Source organism: Pseudoliparis swirei, chromosome 4 (assembly GCF_029220125.1).
Source record: "Pseudoliparis swirei isolate HS2019 ecotype Mariana Trench chromosome 4, NWPU_hadal_v1, whole genome shotgun sequence".
NCBI lineage: Eukaryota > Metazoa > Chordata > Actinopteri > Perciformes > Liparidae > Pseudoliparis > Pseudoliparis swirei.
In genome coordinates, this window is record NC_079391.1 from 4,290,970 (window position 1) to 4,310,607 (window position 19,638).

Genomic DNA, 19,638 nt, shown 5'->3' on the forward strand with positions numbered 1-19,638 from the left:
TCTCTCTCCCTTTCTCTCTCACTTAAAAACCAGAGTTTGTTGGACAGCGGCGCCTGTGTGGAATAGCTCATTAGGCATTAGCGGTAAATTAAGTGTGTGTTTGTCAGGGTGCAGCCTGTGTGTGTGTGTGTGTGTGTGAGTGTGTACATGCGTGGGTGTGTCAGCTGCGATGTGTGAGTGCACCCCCCCCCAGAGACTCTCCATGCTAAATTAGGATGCGTATTATTTAAAGATGCCCTGGGCTGAGTTTCAGCTGGGGTATATTTGTGCAGTGAATCTGTTGATTTCCCGGCGCCCGTGTGCACACCGCTCCACGCTGCCGGGGAGGGGATCTGTGTGCATGAAAGGGGAAGAGGAAGTCTCCAGATCCATTTAGTCTGCTACAAATTCAAATAATTTGCTCTCTCGGGAGGTTCAAAGCGCCGCGATGTTTTTATTTTGTTGTTTTTTCTTCTTCTGGGGTGAATCCAACCACTTAGGAATATCTGAGAAGCTAAAGAGTTACATGTTGCGTTAAGTAAAGGCATTACTGTGCTGTATTTAATTATTATGAGCCTGTGTCGGATCCTTTTTATAATAATACCTTGTTTTCCCATCCAAAACCTTTAATAGAAGCTATGAGAGTATAATTGTAAGGGTTACAGGTACTGGAACCCAACAGTATGACACAAAAACAGGAGGAGGCTTTTACTTAGTGATTCAGGCAGGGTCAGAACCGGATGGTCCGTCAAACAGGGCAACAAATCCAAAAAGGGGCAGGCAAAATCTTAAGTCGGGTCAACAGGCAAGCAGGGTCGTAACGGGCAGATCAGAGTTAGTATTTAGGAAATCGCTGGAGAGTTTGGCAATAACACACAAGACAATCTGGAAGAGGACGAGTGGAAGTGAGGGAGCTGAATAGTGAGGGACTAATGAGGGGATGGGCTGCAGGTGAGAAGGGCGTGAGGACCAGGTGAAGGGAATGAGGGACTAACGAGGTGATCAGAGGCAGGTGAGGAGGGCGTGAGGACCAGGTGAAGGGAATGAGGGACTAACGAGGTGACCAGAGGCAGGTGAGAAGGGCGTGAGGACCAGGTGAAGGGAATGAGGGACTAACGAGGTGACCAGAGGCAGGTGAGGAGGGCGTGAGGACCAGGTGAAGGGAATGAGGGACTAACGAGGTGACCAGAGGCAGGTGAGGAGAGCGTGAGGACCAGGTGAAGGGAATGAGGGACTAACGAGGTGACCAGAGGCAGGTGAGAAGGGCGTGAGGACCAGGTGAAGGGAATGAGGGACTAACGAGGTGACCAGAGGCAGGTGAGAAGGGCGTGAGGACCAGGTGAAGGGAATGAGGGACTAACGAGGTGATCAGAGGCAGGTGAGGAGGGCGTGAGGACCAGGTGAAGGGAATGAGGGACTAACGAGGTGACCAGAGGCAGGTGAGAAGGGCGTGAGGACCAGGTGAAGGGAATGAGGGACTAACGAGGTGACCAGAGGCAGGTGAGCAGGGCGTGAGGACCAGGTGAAGGGAATGAGGGACTAACGAGGTGACCAGAGGCAGGTGAGCAGGGCGTGAGGACCAGGTGAAGGGAATGAGGGACTAACGAGGTGACCAGAGGCAGGTGAGGAGGGTGTGAGGACCAGGTGAAGGGAATGAGAGACAACCAGGTGAGGATGACAGGATCTGGAATGACAGGAGAGTTCATTAAGCATGCAGACAGGATGAATTTAACTATGAAGGTGGGGAAATCATGACAATAATGAACCACAAGAATAATATATTTAAAGACAGACATTCCATTTCCTCATATTTTCTTCTTCATAATTATCAGTTTTTTTTACTGTATTGCAAAATTATACCGTAAGTAAGAAAGTAAAGTTTATTTATTTTGCACTTATCACAGACAAAGTGTCACAAAGTGCAGTACAGTAGTCAATTAGTAGTCAAACAATTTGCAATAAAAAGTTTAAAAAGCAAGAAGTATAATACACTGTAAAATATGGTGCAATAAAAAACACAAGTAAAAAATTAAAAACAAAGAAGATTTAAAGCAGGCCATAGAATATTCAAAATAACCAAATGCCAGTGTAAACGGATGTTTTGAAGAGTCACTTAAGTAAGTAAGTAAGTAAAGTTTATTTATTTTGCACTTATCTTAAGTGTTACAAAGTGCAGTACAGTAGAAGTTAAAAACAGTTTAAAAAACGGGCACTCGGTAGAGCGCATACCTTCGCATATCACAAGATTGGGCATTGAATTATGAACATTTTGGCATTAGTTGCATGCCAATTGGATAACAATTGACCGCGCTATGGTAAAAAGAATATATTGACCTTTTCACGACCTTGACCTTTGACCCGATCGATGCCAAAATCTAATCAAATGGTCCCCGGATAATAACCAATCATCCCACCAAATTTCATGCGATTCGGTTTAATACTTTTTGAGTTATGCGAGTAACACGCATACAAATAATTAAATAAATACACGGCAATCAAAACATAATCTTCCGCATTTTCAATGCGAAGGTAAAGATGGTGCAGTAAAAAAAAACAATAAAACAAATACGAAAAATAAATAAACAAAAGATAAAAAAGCAGGCCATAGAATATTTAATGTAACCACATGCCAGTGTAAACAGGTATGATTTATATACATATGGAACTATTGTTAGGCATGGAACATTCCACAGGTGGTCTGTTGGCGGTCACACGTGGGTCTCAGGGATGGGAACGTTCCATTTGACGGGACGGTCACAGAGCCTCCCACGGTATGTGGAATGTGGCTCTGGAGACTCAAAGCTCGGTACCAAGGTGAGATATTCTGGATCGCAATGTGCCGCGCGGAACTATCTGGCCTTCTGAGGCAGAGATATGTGCTTTAACATGTCCCGCACAACAATGTCCAGACTGAACCACAAGTAGTGCAGCTTTTGCATTTGTTGTCACATTTCAGAGTAAAAGCTTCGCCTTGTGGGAGCCTTTTTTACCAGCAACTGTTACTGCTTTTGCTCTTGCTTGAGCGACAACAGAGAATTCCTCATGGACCCTGAAGTAATCTTCTCCCGTTGCAAGAGTGTGTTGCACCTCTGTTGCGTACAGACATCGCATGTTTCCCCGTCTTCGGTCATTTGGCGGTAACGTCTTTGGATCCCAGGAGCACAAATAGATATTTGCTGCTGCGATGATGCAACCGGGATGGAATACAGCTGCTGCCTCCTCCCGTTGGCTCACTCGCTAGTTAAGGTTTCCCACACAGCGTAACTAGAACGGGCACTCGGTAGAGCGCATACCTTCGCATATCACAAGATTGGGCATTGAATTATGAACATGTTGGCATTAGTTGCATGCCAATTGGATACAAATTTGACCATGTAAAAAGAAGATTTTGACCTATCCATGACCTTGACCTTGAACCGATCGATCCCAAAATCTATTCAAATGGTCCCGGGATAATAACCAATCATCCCACCAAATTTCATGCGATTCGGTTTAATACTTTTTGACTTATGCGAATAACACGCATACAAATACACAGCGATCAAAACATTACCTTCCGCATTTTCAATGCGAAGGTAATTCCATGATGGGATTAGAGCGGATGCTCACAGTACGCTGCTGTACAGAAGGTAGGAGACAGTATTTTTATCCAAGCCCGTCCCCCCCTCCTCTCTCCCTCCTCCTGTTTCACGGAGGTCTGGATCGTGGTCCATGCCGACTACCAACTATTCATACACTCTGTCATATTCATTGAATTTGTCTATGTAAATCTGTAACGCTTCATTCTGGTCACATGACATCTATTCCCCTGTCCATCCTGGAGAGGGATCCTCCTCTTTTCCCCCTGAATATTTCTTGGCAGTTTTTCCTGATCCGATGTGAGGTCAAAGGTCAGGCATGTCGTAATGTGTACAGATTGTAAAGCCCTCTGAGGCAAATTAGTAATCTGTGATATCGGGCTGTCTAAAATAAACTGAACTGAATTGCACTAAATGGAATCGACGGGCCTAATAATAATAATAATAACCGTGTGTGAATCGCAGCTCTTATCCTCCCCTGACAGCGTTGCTGGTGTCGAACGTGATATTCATGTTGAAGCTGCAGGAATATTTATTTTGGGAATGAGGTTACGGAACATCAAAGGGAAGCAGGAGGCAACCAATCAGCAATAAGCCAACGTATCAAACTGCTCTATATACCTGGTTTCACGAGGGTTGGGTACGGAAAACCGGTTCCTATACGACCGGACCGAACGCAACGCACATTTTAATGTCGTCATTGTCAATCGTCCTTTTTTGCTTCTTCTTTTTTTTTAAAGTATCGATTCAGGCACCGTTTAGGCTCCGGTATCGCTTTAAAAGTACCGGAATCGGGAAAAAACCCAAACAATACCCATCCCTCGGTTTAACAGGACCTTTCACTGCCTGGGCTTCTATTCTGCCGGTGTAGCTCTACGTCTTTTGTATGCGCGTGTGCCTTTTCTGTTTAAAAAGCCGCAGTCTGACTTACCTGCATTCACATTCCTCCCCTTCCTCTGCTCGCTCACGTGAGTTACACCGAAGCCGGCCGGAGACGTGGGCGACTATGCATCCGCCCATTTGTAGTTTGCAGAGGTGAAGAAAAAAAAGGCAGTGCAGGAAATGTCAATGCGTAGAAGTCAAGACGGGATCGGCGGAGGGTTCAGTGCAGTGCTTTATTGCACCCGAGTCCCAGCATTACTCATATTTAATATAACCGTCCTACAACACAGACATTGAGGAATCCCTCTGGAACATTCTGTGCTTTTTACACCGAGTACCGCTCGCCTTTTAAGCGCTCATTCAGATGCAGTATATTACGCAAAGATCACAGCGCAGCGCTCTCACACATCAGGCGATGGAAAATGTCATTATTGTGACCCCCATTGTGAGCTTGGTAATACTCCCTCATTTGGAGTGTGCATGTACCAGGTAGTGTCACACAGCACGTCTCATTCATCATCCTGACCTTGTTGGAGAGCCTCAACCCACCCCCCCTTGCTAATGAGCATAATAACGTACCTACGTGCCTCACTTCAAAAGAGCAGGAGAGTTGAGTAAGAGGAGAAGGTTTTTTTTCCATATATAATAATACCTTTAGTGTGTGCTGTTGTCCTGCATTTCTCTCCAGGTACTGGGGAACCTTTACATGACCAGTGTTCCAACATCAGCAGCAGCCATGCCTGTGGATTTCTGAACGAATACAGGATTCATATGGTCATGGAAAACCTGGAAAAGTCATGGAATTTTTAAATAGGTGATTTCCTGGCTTGGAAAAGTCATTAGAAAAATAATTAAATCCCAAACGTTTTTGAAAAATCATGGAATTTAAAAAATGGTTATTATTTACAGGCCTTGAAAAGCCATTAGAGAAGAAAAAAATCATAAACGTTTTGGAAAAGTCATGTAATTTTGAAATGGTTAATATTTTTAGGCCTTGAAAATTCGTTAGAAAAATAATAAAATCTCAAAAGTTTTTTAAAAGTCATGTAATTTTGAAATGGTTATTTCCAGGCATGGAAAAGTCATTGGAAAAAATGACAATCCCAAAAGTTTTGGAAAAGCCATGGAAAGTGTGATATCCATGTTATTTACACGGTATATATACTGTATGCCTTGGAGTTGTCATTGTTCGCATAATTATGACATTTTCTCACTTTTTCATGTCCACACCCGAGATTACACAAAATGTTTGGTCATGGAAATTTGGCTTAAAGTCGTCGTGGAAATCCATCGGTCCTAATGCGTATGAACCCTGAACAAATAGATCCTGATTCGGGTCTCCAGCGTTCTTCCCATGTCAGTTTTTATTGTCTGCCTTGTTGACTCGGGCCAGCGGGCCTTGGCTCTGGACTCGGCCATGTGGAGGCCCCCGTGCCGCTGGGAGGCCCTGCACGCAGGAACACTCTGTGATTGGAGGATTCCAGCCTGGGGGATGAATGAGCACTGCACATAGAGCAGGAGGCATGAGGGTCTACCTCCCCCCCTCTCATTCCCTATCCCTCGCTCCCTTTCTCTCCCCTCCTGTTGTTCACACACTCAGTGGGACACAGGAGCCATGCTTGTCTCTCACACACAACTTTTTTTTTCCCCATTCCACACTTTCACGCTATTTGTTATCCGCCGGCGTCGAGAAGAAAGAAAGAAAGCCGCCGTGTGACCGCGGCGGTCGTAAAATGTCAACTCGACGATTCATGACTTTTCATAATCGATGAGCTGTTGTGTCTAAGCAGGTCGACAAATCATGACACAAGTTTAATGTAATTGATGTAATGTGAGTTTGAGTAATTTCTTAAGCTAAAAGCCCCAAATTCCTCCGCTTCCAACTTCTTAAATGTACTTTTTTTGACTAGATATCTATGAGAGTAAATTAAAGATCTTTGGGATTTTCACTGTTTGGACAAGGCAAGAAATCTGAATATGTCAACTTGGGGATCTTTCACTTTTAATTACTTTATAGACTTATTGAATTAAAAACATATCTATTGCATGGAGCTCTCCACATAAATAACGATGCAAATGCCTTAAAGGGGACATATTATGAAAATTCCACTTTTTTAGTGCTTCTATACGTTAATTTGGGTATCTGGCATGTATTCCAACACAAAAACGCGGGGAAAAAAAACAACTCACGCGGCTTGTTGTGGTTCCTCTATGTCAGAAACGATATGCTTGAGTGAGTCAAATGGGATCACCACCAACGTCTACGTAGATTTTGAAGCACGCCCATGTCGGGAGTCTGGCTACATGGCCTTGGACCGCCCCCCACCACCACTCGACCCACCCAGTTTAAAGATGGTTCGGTGACCTTAGCCAATGTACAAACAAAACAAAAAAAGTAGAAGTGACAAAGTTAACTTACCATTCAGAAACGTCCTGTTGAGCCCTCACTTCTGGAACTTGTTCGGGAGCCTCTTCTTGTTCAGGGTCTGACTCTGGTTCAAAACGAGATGGTTGCACGACGCTATCTTCATCTGCAGTAGCCATATTTCTACAAAGGTAATGGCTAGCTGGGCAGGCAGCAGCTAGGCGAGCGCATCTCGTGGAGGAGGGGGGAGGGGAGAGCTGGCTCATTAGCATTTAAAGGAACAGGCACTCAAAACAGGTTAATCTGTGGAGAGGTGTTTTTGGTAAAAAGGGTGCTGTTTGAAATGATTCTTGTGGTATTTTGACCAAAATATGTTATAAACATTTCATTAAGACCCCAAGGAACCATATCAACTTGTGGAAAAATGGGCATACGATGGGTCCTTTAATTATCTGCTCAGGTCGACATCATGTGGTCTATAGTAAGAAGTAAATAGTTGATTGATGCTTTGGTTATGCTCTGACTGTCATATGGAAGACCTTTATAACTTATCAATAATGTGCTTTTGGGAAGTAATTAGATGCTAATAATTTATATTTGTTTGTGTATAAATATCGTATGGTAAAGATTTCCAATGTGACATTTTATCTGGAGGCCGGTGACAGAATATCTGAGTGAGAAAGATGCTTCAAACCGGGTGGTTTTTTTCCGATAGAGGGAAAAGTCACTTTAATAAAAGAGTTATATTAATATCGCAGCGCTGTCAAAACGTGTAAACTCAGTCAATCCATTCCGAGTCTGAAAAAAAACAACCTTTTGATTCATGGTATCATCTTTCTGACAGTGTGTGTGTGTGTGGTGGAGATTACAGTGTGTGAGTAGCACCCTGCTGTATCGTCACCATAGGAAGCAGCCCGAGCGGCTCATTGAAGAGTGACTCACGTCCTCGCCGCGGAGCGAGTGACATCTCGAGCCCCGAGGAAAACGCTTCCACGAGTAAACTGAGAGGTTGTATTTGCCATCAGAGCAATTTCAGACTCAATCAAGAGGACCGTGATTGTGCCGCACGACTCCCGATGGCGCTTTACTTTTATTTTTAACGCGCGAAAAAAGATATGAAGCCCACTTGATGAAATCCTAAATGTTTAACAACCGTGGCTTCAGAATATCGATTAAGTCCCGGACACCGGAGAGTTTTGTTTTTAGCCACAAGCGCGTGTGAGTGCCCGGGGTATTTATTTGTTGACGTTGTTGTTATCAATGTGTGAGGTGATCGAATTAGCAAACAGAGGCTGAGATAGCAGATGAGCACCACAGGTGAGCTTTGATTTGAGGGTTAGGATTGTGGCGTCCACACCACGCACACACACAGGACACACACACACACACATGCATATACACACGTACACACGCATATACTTGTTTTCCTCCTTAGTTGGGCCTGAACTTATTTGATCCATTTGTGGGGACACAAATACACACACACACATACATACACGTACACACACATACACCACACACACGTACAGACACACACACACATACTCGTTTTCCTCCTTTGTGGGGCCTGAACTTATTTTACCTATTTGTGGGGACACACAAATACAAACAGATGCACACACACCCACACACACACACACGCACACACAGATACATACACACACACACATACTCGTTTTCCTCCTTTGTGGGGCCACACAAATACAAACAGACCCACACACACACCCACATATACACATACACATACACACTAATTTTCCTGCTTTGTGGGGCCTGAACTTATCTTACCCATTTTTGGGGACACATACATACAAACAGACATACACACACACACATACTTGTTTTCCTCCTTTGTGGGGCCTGAACTTATTTTGCCCATTTGTGGGGACACACAAATATACACACACACACACACACACACATAGGAGGAGTTATCCTGCAGTAAACTGTCATTCAGACCACCTGCCCCGGTTCACTCAGCCCATATTTAGGTTTCAGTACCACCTTGCAACATGTGCAATACGAGACATCGCGACATCATTCAGGAACCGACTCGCAGCAATAATCTACCGCTGCGGTGTAAATCCAGCAGGAGGTACAAGGCAATCTGGTTATCACTGCTTTTTGAGTGCTTCGGCGGGTCCCTCTTCACAAAAGCGTCTGTAATCACATTTCGCTGCTCTCTGTCAATTGAGTCTTGAGCCCCTCCCCCCCCCCAATCTCATCGGCACTGTTCAGTTCTGTATTCCATTCTTTAATTCCCTGGGTTTCTTTCTTTGTTCAGTATCTTTTCTTCAAATTTGTAATTTGTGAAATTGGGCTATACAAATAAACTGAATTGAATTGAAATTCCGCAGCTCTTGTTTGTGGCCCTCTTGCAGCTTCCACTTGGCGATTGGTAATGCTACGCTATCGTAGGCCTACCAGGGCCAGTTGCTAGCCGTGTTTTCCGTGTCGTCGTTCTGTGGTTCCACCAATTTGGTTCCGACTTGGACTGAATTCAGGACGAAGTGTAATAGCTTTGGTGATCCCTAGGAGGCGCTCAATACAAAATCCGGTATTTTGACCAAAATATGTTACAAACATTTCATTAAGACCCCAAGGAACCATATCAACTTGTGGCAAAATGGGCATAATATGGGTCCTTTAAACCTTTAATTAACCAGGTGAGTTCCATTGAGATTAAAAATCTCTTTTTCGAGGGTGACCTGGCCAAGACAGGCAGCAACATAAGAAAAACATAGTTACAAACAAAGAAACACAGAACAAGACGAGTTAAAAGAAACTTAAAAGTTAAGGGACAGCATTGACTGCTGAGCCGGTGGCTAGCGGCTAACAGTACAAACACAGCAACAGTGATGACCCGAGGGGGAACCAGGGTGCTAAGACGCCGGCTAGCCACTAGGGCACCTCCCTTGCCCTCACATGCACTACAACCACGTGCTACTGGCCAGATTATGTAAAGAAAGCACAGACATGTATATTATATTCAATCGCTACAAATTAATCCTCCTAAATGTTACAGTGTTCCTTTAATGCTCTGACTCTTGCGTCAGGAATCTTTTAATTTTTCACATGTAGCGCAGCCATCTTCTCTACATTTGTATAAATATAATACTTTGATATATGAATGGTTACATTAAAAACTAGAATGGGCACTCGGTAGAGCGCATACCTTCGCATATCACAAGATTGGGCATTGAATTATGAACATTTTGGCATTAGTTGCATGCCAATTGGATATAAATTGACCGCGCTATGGTAAAAAGAAGATGTTGACCTTTTCATGACCTTGACCATGACCTTTGACCCGATCGATCCCAAAATCTAATCAAATGGTCCCCGGATAATAATCAATCATCCCACCAAATTTCATGCAATTCAAGAAGATTTTGACCTTTTTCATGACCTTGAACTTTGACCCGATCGATCCCAAAATCTAATCAAATGGTCCCCGGATAATAAACAATCATCCCACCAAATTTCATGCGTTTCGGTTCAATACTTTTTGAGTTTTGCGAATAACACGCATACAAATAAATAAATAAATAAATACACGGCGATCAAAACATAACCTTCCGGCATTTTCAATGCGAAGGTAACTATACCCATACATCTCTGCTTTACTTTGTGCAAGGCTGGGCAATAAATGAATAGGATCATTTATCATCTTTCAATTAAATCATATTGCGATTGAATTATATATCGAGATATTGTGACACATAAGAAAATGTTCTTAACTCACATCTCTCTAAAAAAAAGTAAGTAAATTTATAGATATATGAATAACACGCACTGAACTAAAATCTCTCTGAAAATGAAGTATATATTTACATATATGGCGCAGTAGTTTGGAGTCTTTTGAGCGAGCCTTGTTGCTGTATCTCTAGCTCCAGAAGGGCCAGAGGTATTGTTGAGGTTTACTTCAGAGACTCTAGAAACCTGAGCTGGCTCTGTTGATATCGAGCATGTCCGGTTAAAATATTAACTCTGTTGGATCACTATCCTCCCCCTCCTCTTTTTTCTCCTCCTATTTCTGTCTTTTCTCTTCTTCTGAAGGAAGTACAGGGAATGTTTGTTTCTTTGTCTGTGCTTTGTTTATCTTCTCTTTCTCATTTTTTCATGTATTTTATTGTGAATAAGGCTACAAATCAGTCTTCAATCTATCCATCTATCCACCTGATTTAGAGCTAAACATGTGATTTAATCCCAAAAAATCCTGGAGATTCTTTATCCACATTACTGTTATTTTGCCCGATAAAAAAAGCTATTACGACTGCAGATAAATTGTCAAAATTGGTGCGCTGTAACATTTATTTGGGTTGCATTTGCTTCTTTACCAGCCGTGACCACAACGCTGGTGTTGTCTGTGTGATTCACCGTTGCAACATGTGGTCCCCAGAGACACCTTCTGCAGCAGGAACTATACCACAGAGGCAGTTTTGTAAACGTATATAATAAGTCTGATGTCGTCACTGCAATAGTGTCACAACTGTGCGAGATGTAGTCGCAGAAGTTTTGAGGTTGGAAGTCAAAGAAACAAGGCTGAGTTTGTCACGACGGGATTAGGGTGGACCCAAAGGCACGACTCAGGAGACGGATAATGCTGATAAAGATCCTTTACTGAAAGTGTTGTCAGGAACGGAACTGACCGAATAAACAAACACACTGTGGAACGCTCGAGGGCTTGGTCTGAGAAACACAAGACAATCTGGCAGAGGACAAGTGCAAGTGAGGCAACCTAAGTAGACAAGGACTAATTAGGGAATGGGCAACAGGTGAGATGGGCATGAAGACCAGGTGAAGGGAATGAGGGACTAACGAGGTGATCAGAGGCAGGTGAAGGGAGTTGGACTGACGAGATGGGAAGCAGGATCTGGAATGACGTGATAGTTAGTGAGACAGGAAGAAAACAACATATACAAAAAGGAAGGTGTGGAGCTAAACTGTTCCAGAGTTGAAAGATCGGTGTGGGCCGAACTGGAAGTAGGGGAGTAGGAAGTGGGGAAGGGTCCGTTGATCCCACCCCGAGACGGTCCCTCGTTGTTGCTTGTCCGTATTTTCCCCGCTGCCCGTCGCGCTCCGCTTCATCTTCTCCGTCGTGTAGACCGCTGTCCTCTTGTCTACCCCGAGTAAGCTCCGGACCCCTCGGGCGCAGTGCCATCGCAATCCATTCACTGGAGCTCAGTGGAACCACACAGCTGCTCCCACATCCCAGAGTCCACCCTGTCATTTCCAGCAGCTTCCCATTTTACAGTAAAATGGCAAAGTGCCCCCCCGCCCCCATTCCCCACAACGTGTCCTCACGAGACACTGGGAGTTCATCTGTGGGCGTTGCATGCAGCATGTGTGTGTGTTGCAATGAGCGTGTGGGTTCATATCAGGGTGTGAATATCTGTGTGTGTGTGTGTGTGCTGCACATGGCCACAAATCTTGGGCAGCTTTCTGGTGTCTCGGTATCAAGTGTTTTTATTCCTAGATATAAATCGGCACGACTTGAAATACGATGTGCTGACCGCGCCGAGTCTTTTTTAAGGATAGCAAGTCATGCTAGGCCTGTAACCGGACTTTACCGGTACAGGAAATCTGTTTACCGATTCATTATTTCATCTGATTTTAAAAGTTTGTCTTACACCCTAATAGATAATTATTGTTTTCCTGTATTTTTTCTCTCTCGAATTTGCATGTTCATCATTACAACCATCACACGTCTGATGGCTTCCCTATCCAGCCCCGCATGAGCTCTCGCCAACTGAAACCGTTGGCAGTGATCTGGGAAATGGCTGCTAATGTTTTAATGACTTAATTAGAGCTAATTAGTTGAAATGAGAGTGAGGAAGAGAGAGAGAGAGAGGAGCCGGGGAGGTAACCGGTTGTTGGCGCGCTCGCACCGTGAGTTTTTTGTTTGTTTCTGCAAGATCGTGAGTGCGACCCGGTGTTGTTCACCAGTGTGTCTCTGTTTGTACGGGCCTTGGTTGCATGTGCGTATGAAGCATGCTTGGGTTGTCTTGTCTCCACGGTGTGTGTGTGTGTGTGTGTGTGTGTGTGTGTGCGTGCCAGAGCACTGTGCAGTCTTTCTCTGCGTCACCCAGGCTCTTCATCAGGGAGTGAACCCTTGGTCAAGCCTCATTTAATCAAGGATTTTTTTCTCTCTCCATTAACTTAATTAACACTGGAGAAAGAGCTGGAGGAAACCCGCCTGGGCGTGTGTGTGTGTGTGTGTGTGTGTGTGTGTGTGTGTGTGTGTGTGTGTGTGTGTGTGTGTGTGTGTGTGTGTGTGGAAGGAAAGTAGAGGAGAACTTAAACTGATATTACATGCATGTACAAATGACTTCATGGAAAATACATTTTAAGTCACCTAATATTAATTTCGATATGTGGACCCGGTGCGGAGGCGGAAGTAAACAACCTCACTTTTTAGACCATGTGTAACGTTAGGGTATAACACTGTAAAGCACAGGAGTCAAACACAAGGCCCGGGGGCCGAATCCACCCCGCCACTTCATTTTATGTGGCCCCTGATGACTTGAAAGACATTTGATAACCTTTTCTTCAAGAAATTTTATGAAAAAATCCTATGCTTTTATTTTGAAGGTTTCAAATTAAACGGGTTTATGTTATAATATTGGAGAAATGTTCTTATGTGCCATATTTCTACACTCAAATAAACAATGATCAAATGCAAAGACAGTTATTTAACTATATGTTTGGGAGTAGTTCATACAGTTCCAGGTACACTGGCCCTTTAAGAGGCAGCCATGGTGCTGATGTGGCCCACGGTGAACTTGAGTTTGACACCCCTGCTGTAAAGTATCATTCTTATAGTCACAGTCTGTGGTTGTCAGGCAGATCCGTTACATCTCTTGACGCAATGTTCTCGTCAGTGTCAGACTCCAAACATCTAATGTGCAACCGGTTGCAAACGTGCGCAATGCCAGAAAAATGCTGATAAATATCCGATAATGTCTTCACTTCACGGCTTCAGGATTATTGCCGTGCAAAATGTAGTAAGACGTCAGACATTTTCCTAACATCGGTCTAGTTCGCCCCGGCTGAAAGAGACTTCCAGCCAAGAGAGTCCGGGGTTGATGAAGTCGTGACAGCTGTTGAGAATAGAGAGACAACCCGTCGCCGGCCTTGTGAATGCTGCTTTGTTTCACTTTTCATCACAGGGTAAAACACACTCTCCCATACAGTTTACAGTCAAAACATGTTTTTTTGGTGTGGTTTCCAACACGAATAGGTGGCAAATTAATGGATAAATACATAAATGGATAAGTATTCTTAAAAACTAATCCATGGTTAACTTTTCTAAATTCTTCGTCTCAATTATTTGCCATTTGTACTCCTTGAGTGTGCCCACTGTGTACATATCTTAAACAAAAGAGATTGTAATTTACGTATTACACTCTAATTACCTCAATTATTTCACATCTCTGTGTTCTTGGCTGGCTTGATTATGTGTTTTTCCCCTAACGACATCATCACAAACATCTCCCTCATTGATTTGCAGCAATGCAATTAGGTTTTAAATTAAGAGATTTAAAGCACTTCCACGGTTCTCAGCCTTCAACGAGCACACAGGAAGTCAAAGACGCAGTCGCATCCTGTCAGATCTCGTCTGTAGGCTACTTTAGTTGGTAGACCTCGTCAAAATGTATTCACGTGTGTTAGTGAATATATATTTATGCGGTATCTGCATTGTATTCTATCCTCTGTTCTTTTCTTTGATGCTCGTGTGGATATGTGTCCTATAAGTACGCGTTATTATCAGCAGTCACACATGACATGTTTTAAGATTAGAGACTAATAGCCAACAATTTAGCTTATATAAGTATTACAATTACACCAAATAGGATTTTCTACAAAACGTGGTGTTTGTTGTCAAAACTAAGAGCCAATCAGCTCTTTGATCTGGCGACGGGCAGACATTTCCCAGCATGCCCGGTGGCAGTTTTGACCGTAGACGTTATATGAGAAGGTTTTGATACTGTCGTGAAAAACTAAACAATGCAGCATCACGAGAACACCGCAAGTTATTTTTCTATTTCCAACAGTCGTCATGACAACATCAATTAGTCAACAGGCGGCCGGTCGCATTTTCTATAATCGATGTAGCGCCAGAACTTTACAAAATCTGGTTTAATCCTTTTTTACGTTTGTCTCGCGATAGCAATGAGATTTCCATAATTGCATGGATGACTTGAATAATATAACGATGTCAAACAAAGTGTGTAGAATTTAAATACTTAATAATAATAATAATACATAAAATTCCTTTCGCGCTTTTCATAGTACTCAGACACTTTGGATTAAAATGTCAAGATAAGGACCTGAGTCCATCAACAACACGACTCAATATCCATATGCATGGGTTTTCAGTAGTGGTTATTTCGCCTTTTTTGAAAAGACCGAAAATCTGTCAACATTCCCCCAGAATACTTTCATCAGGGAAACTTATAAAATCTGGTTTAATCACGTTTTAACGAATATCTCGCGATAGCAATTAGCTTTCCGAGAGAGCATGGATGACTTAAATAGTATTACGATGTCAAACTAAATGTGTAGAATTGAAATAAAATGTCAAGATAAGGACCTGAGTCCATCAACAACACGACTCAATATCCATATGCATGGGTTTTCAGTCGCGGTTATTTCTCGTCTTTTCCTGAAAGACTGAAAATCTGTCAACATTCCCCCAGAATACTTTCATCAGGGAAACTTATAAAATCTGGTTTAATCACGTTTTAACGAATGTCTCGCGACAGCAATTAGCTTTCCGAGAGAGCATGGATGACTTGAATAGTATAACAATGTCAAACTAAATGTGTAGAATTGAAATACTTTGTATTAAAACACGACTTAATATCCATATGCAGTGGTTTTCAGTATTTCTCGTCTTTCCTCAAAGACTGAAAAGCTGTCCGCATTCCCACAGAATACTTTCATCGGGGAACCAACACACCTCCGCTTTCCCCGTCAGTGTGAATGTGTTCAGCTGAACTCTGACTTTGCAGTAATTGCCATGTTTGTTTATAGGTCAGACAATAACACCATAACCTACGTGTGATGTTTTATCACGAGTGTTACTTACTGTGTGGTTATGAATACTAGGTGCAGTCTACTATAAGTATAGAGCGACCAAGAGCTGCTATTGACATTTACTTTTCATGACCTCGTCTTATTCGTCTACTGCCATCCAATCGTTTTCCTCTATAATCAACTCTCTTTGAAGTTTTCAGTTCTTTTTTTCGATCTCCCATCGCCGATTCCCTCTTGATCTTTCTTCAATAATTCTCTTTTCTCATAAGATCTTTAACTATTTACTTGTTCCCCTTCCACCCATCGTGTTCTTCAAAGAACTGAATGTGGAAACATGTGGGTCAAGACACACAGAAAATAAACCAACTGTGGAGGTGTAACAGTTTAGCTCCACGCCTTCCTTTTTGTTATAGTTGTTTTCATCCTGTCACACCATCTCGTCAGTCCAACTCCCCTCACCTGCCTCTGGTCACCTCGTTAGTCCCTCATTCCCTTCACCTGGTCCTCACGCCCTTCTCACCTGCCTCTGATCACCTCGTTAGTCCCTCATTCCCTTCACCTGGTCCTCACGCCCTCCTCACCTGCCTCTGATCACCTCGTTAGTCCCTCATTCCCTTCACCTGGTCCTCACGCCTCCTCACCTGCCTCTGATCACCTCGTTAGTCCCTCATTCCCTTCACCTGGTCCTCACGACCTCCTCACCTGCCTCTGATCACCTCGTTAGTCCCTCATTCCCTTCACCTGGTCCTCACGCCCTTCTCACCTGCCTCTGGTCACCTCGTTAGTCCCTCATTCCCTTCACCTGGTCCTCACGCCCTTCTCACCTGCCTCTGATCACCTCGTTAGTCCCTCATTCCCTTCACCTGGTCCTCACGCCCTTCTCACCTGCCTCTGATCACCTCGTTAGTCCCTCATTCCCTTCACCTGGTCCTCACGCCCTTCTCACCTGCAGCCCCTCCCCTCATTAGTCCCTCACTATTTAGCTCCCTCACTTCCACTTGTCCTCTGCCAGATTGTCTTGTGTTTTCGTGCCAAGTTCTCCAGCGTTATTAGAGTATATTCCTGACCTGCCTGTTCTGACCCTGCCTGCCTGCCCTGACCTCTGATTCTCTGCCACGCCCCTTTTTGGACTTGTTTGCTTCTTCGACTGATCTCCCGGTTTTGACCCAGCCTGTTTCCAACCAAAGACAGTATTCTTTGTTACTCCTGTCTGAGTCGTGCTATTGGGTCCACTCTAATAGCGTCGTGACAGGAGGTGAAATATGAACAAAAAGACAAACCGCAGGTTAAAAAATACTCGGCTAGACTGAGAATGCATCCATTCATTTTCAAATAATGTGCAACTTCCTTTTCAAACTTTGTTTGTGTAAGTTTGAGCATGCTTTAGTTGCCACGGGTTGAGCAACACAGGTTCATGTATCACTCCCCTCATCTCACACCAGCTCATCAAACTCTCACTCCAGGACTTCCCCTCTCTCACAGACTGTAATGTCCTGCTGCTGACATACAAATCCCATCAATACCCCTCCTCCTCCTCCTCCTCCTCCTCTCTTTCCCTCTGAAACACAACTCCTATAAATCTGTGCTAGCAACGCTATCGATTCTATTGAATTTATGCTATGAATTGCCAAACGCTGAAATTGGAAAAAGGTATACAAAATAGTCCAAAGTGACAAATGATGACAGATGTGTGAATAGTTTGATCAAAGAAGAAGATGAAGAAGAAGAGGGCGATATCTGATCTATAGGTCAGCTGCATTGTGTTCACAGAGCAATACAATGGTTCCGTGTATTGTTCTACTTTAATTAACAGCAATGCTTCAGATCATTCATGAACACGCTCTTAATCCTCTTTAATAGTTGATGCCCCAGAGAAATGGGAAGAATGTCTTTCCTTATTTACCCAGCAGCCCTCAAACATAAGTCTTACTTCTCTCCCAGATTCTTCAATTATCTCATGTATACTAATTGTCTCATTCATACCAATTTCTCCATCTTCCCTTATGCCTATTTATAAGCTCCCATTTTTAGCTAAGGATTGAGAAAAAGTGTTTGAGCAGATCATCTGGGAACAATCTTTAGGAAAAATTCCAATCTGGTTTTCGAGAGCGATACTGAAAAGAATGAAAGACTCTTCTGAAGGTCTTAAATGACTTGTTGCTGTGAGACGATGCCCCCAAGTTACGCTGCTTTTCCACTTGGCCAACTTATATCTATACACCGAGAAGTAATGGTTCTTAAATGGTTTTTTAAAAGGCTTAGTGGTTCTAGGAAGAACCATCACCTCCTGAAGAACCATTTTTTAAGCAACTTTCTAGGTTCTTTGAAGAACTCTTTAAGAAAATGGTTCTTTAAATAACCTTGGTTTGAAAGGTTCTTCGTGGAAAAAGAAATGATGCCTTAATAACCATTTTTATAAGGTTATTTGAGACACCTATATAGGTTCTATGAAGTACTTTTTAAGGTAATGGTTCTTTAAAGAACCCTAGTTTAAAAAGTTCTTTGTGGAACCAGAAATGGTGCCTTAAAGAACCATTGTTGAAGGTTCTTTGAGACACCTTTCTAGGTTCTTTGAAGAATTCTTGAAGAAAATGGTTCTTTAAATAACCCTTGTTTGAAAGGTTCTTCGTGGAACCAGACATAGTGCCTTAAATAACCATTGTTTTAAGGTTTTTTGAGACATCTTTATAGGTTCTTTGAAGAACTCTTAATTGAATTGTTTCTTTAAAGAACCCTGGTTTGAAAGGTTCTTGTGGAACCAGAAATGGTTCTTCTATGGCATCACTCTGAAGAACCGTTTTCGGTTCCAGATGCCACCTTCATGTTCCTGCGTGTGGATAGAATATCAGTTTCCATTGTTACGCTGACGACACTCACACATCTCCAGCTGGGAGCCTCAGGTGGACGTCACATCTTGTGCTGCTGGTAAATGCCTAAATGAGAGAAATAAACCTAGTGGCCAAGATGGTGCAAACACCCCAACACCTGCTTCATTGTTGTATTCAATAACTCAGTATTATATATCCAAATCTCAGTTCATCCAAACATGTCAAATCAAGGGTTAAATCCAGTTTTTCATCATCAGAAACATCTCAAGGGTTATTCGTCCGTTTCTCTCTCCCCAAGATCTAGAAACCATTCTCCCTTCGGGCAGATCTCTGATCTTTGATCTCTGGCATCGGTACAACATTCCTCCCCTGAAACGTGATCTCATTTCACTGATCCTGGCTTTTTAGAATTGATTTCGAGATGTTTTTGATAACTTGCAAATCCCTGAGTTTTTTTTCATCAGATCTTTTTATTGCCCCTGACGTCTGTTGCGTCGTTTCTTCTTGGTTCCAAGGTAACAAACATCGAGGCAATAGAGCCTCTTTGCCTGGGGCTGCACACTCCTGTCTTGTCTATTAAATCACTTTAAAAAAGCTTTTTTCTTTAATACTTGTCGTTCTTTTCTCTGTCTTATGACATTTAAATGAGTTGTACTCAGTGTTTTATCACTTATGTGTGCACATACATGGAATTTGACTCCGGTTACTTTCACACTGGCGTCGTACATACACTACCGTTCAAAAGTTTTGGGTTACTTAAAAATGTCTTTATTTTTCAAAGAAAAGCACTGTTTTTTTCAATAAAGATAACATTAATCAAAAATACACACTATACATTGTTAATGTGGTAAATGACTATTCTAGGTGGAAACGTCTGGTTTCTAATGAAATATCTCCATAGGTGTATAGAGGCCCATTTCCATCAACGATCACTCCAGTGTTCTAATGGTACATTGTGTTTGCT

The 19,638-nt window shown here is 42.9% G+C and overlaps 1 protein-coding gene and 1 long non-coding RNA gene across 3 annotated transcripts in view; one reads left to right on the forward strand and one right to left on the reverse strand.

Moving 5' to 3' along the window:
- The window catches only part of igdcc4 (immunoglobulin superfamily, DCC subclass, member 4), an 81,197-nt gene that overhangs the window by 18,749 nt on the left and 42,810 nt on the right, over positions 1-19,638 (forward strand). The gene's annotated exons all lie outside the window — the stretch shown is intronic.
- On the reverse strand, positions 1,580-5,707 carry LOC130193221 (uncharacterized). The gene is made up of 4 exons (XR_008831528.1): positions 5,654-5,707; positions 5,092-5,189; positions 4,489-4,561; positions 1,580-1,663 (listed from the first exon to the last, which is right to left on the reverse strand). It is a non-coding gene; the product is annotated as an uncharacterized LOC130193221 (long non-coding RNA).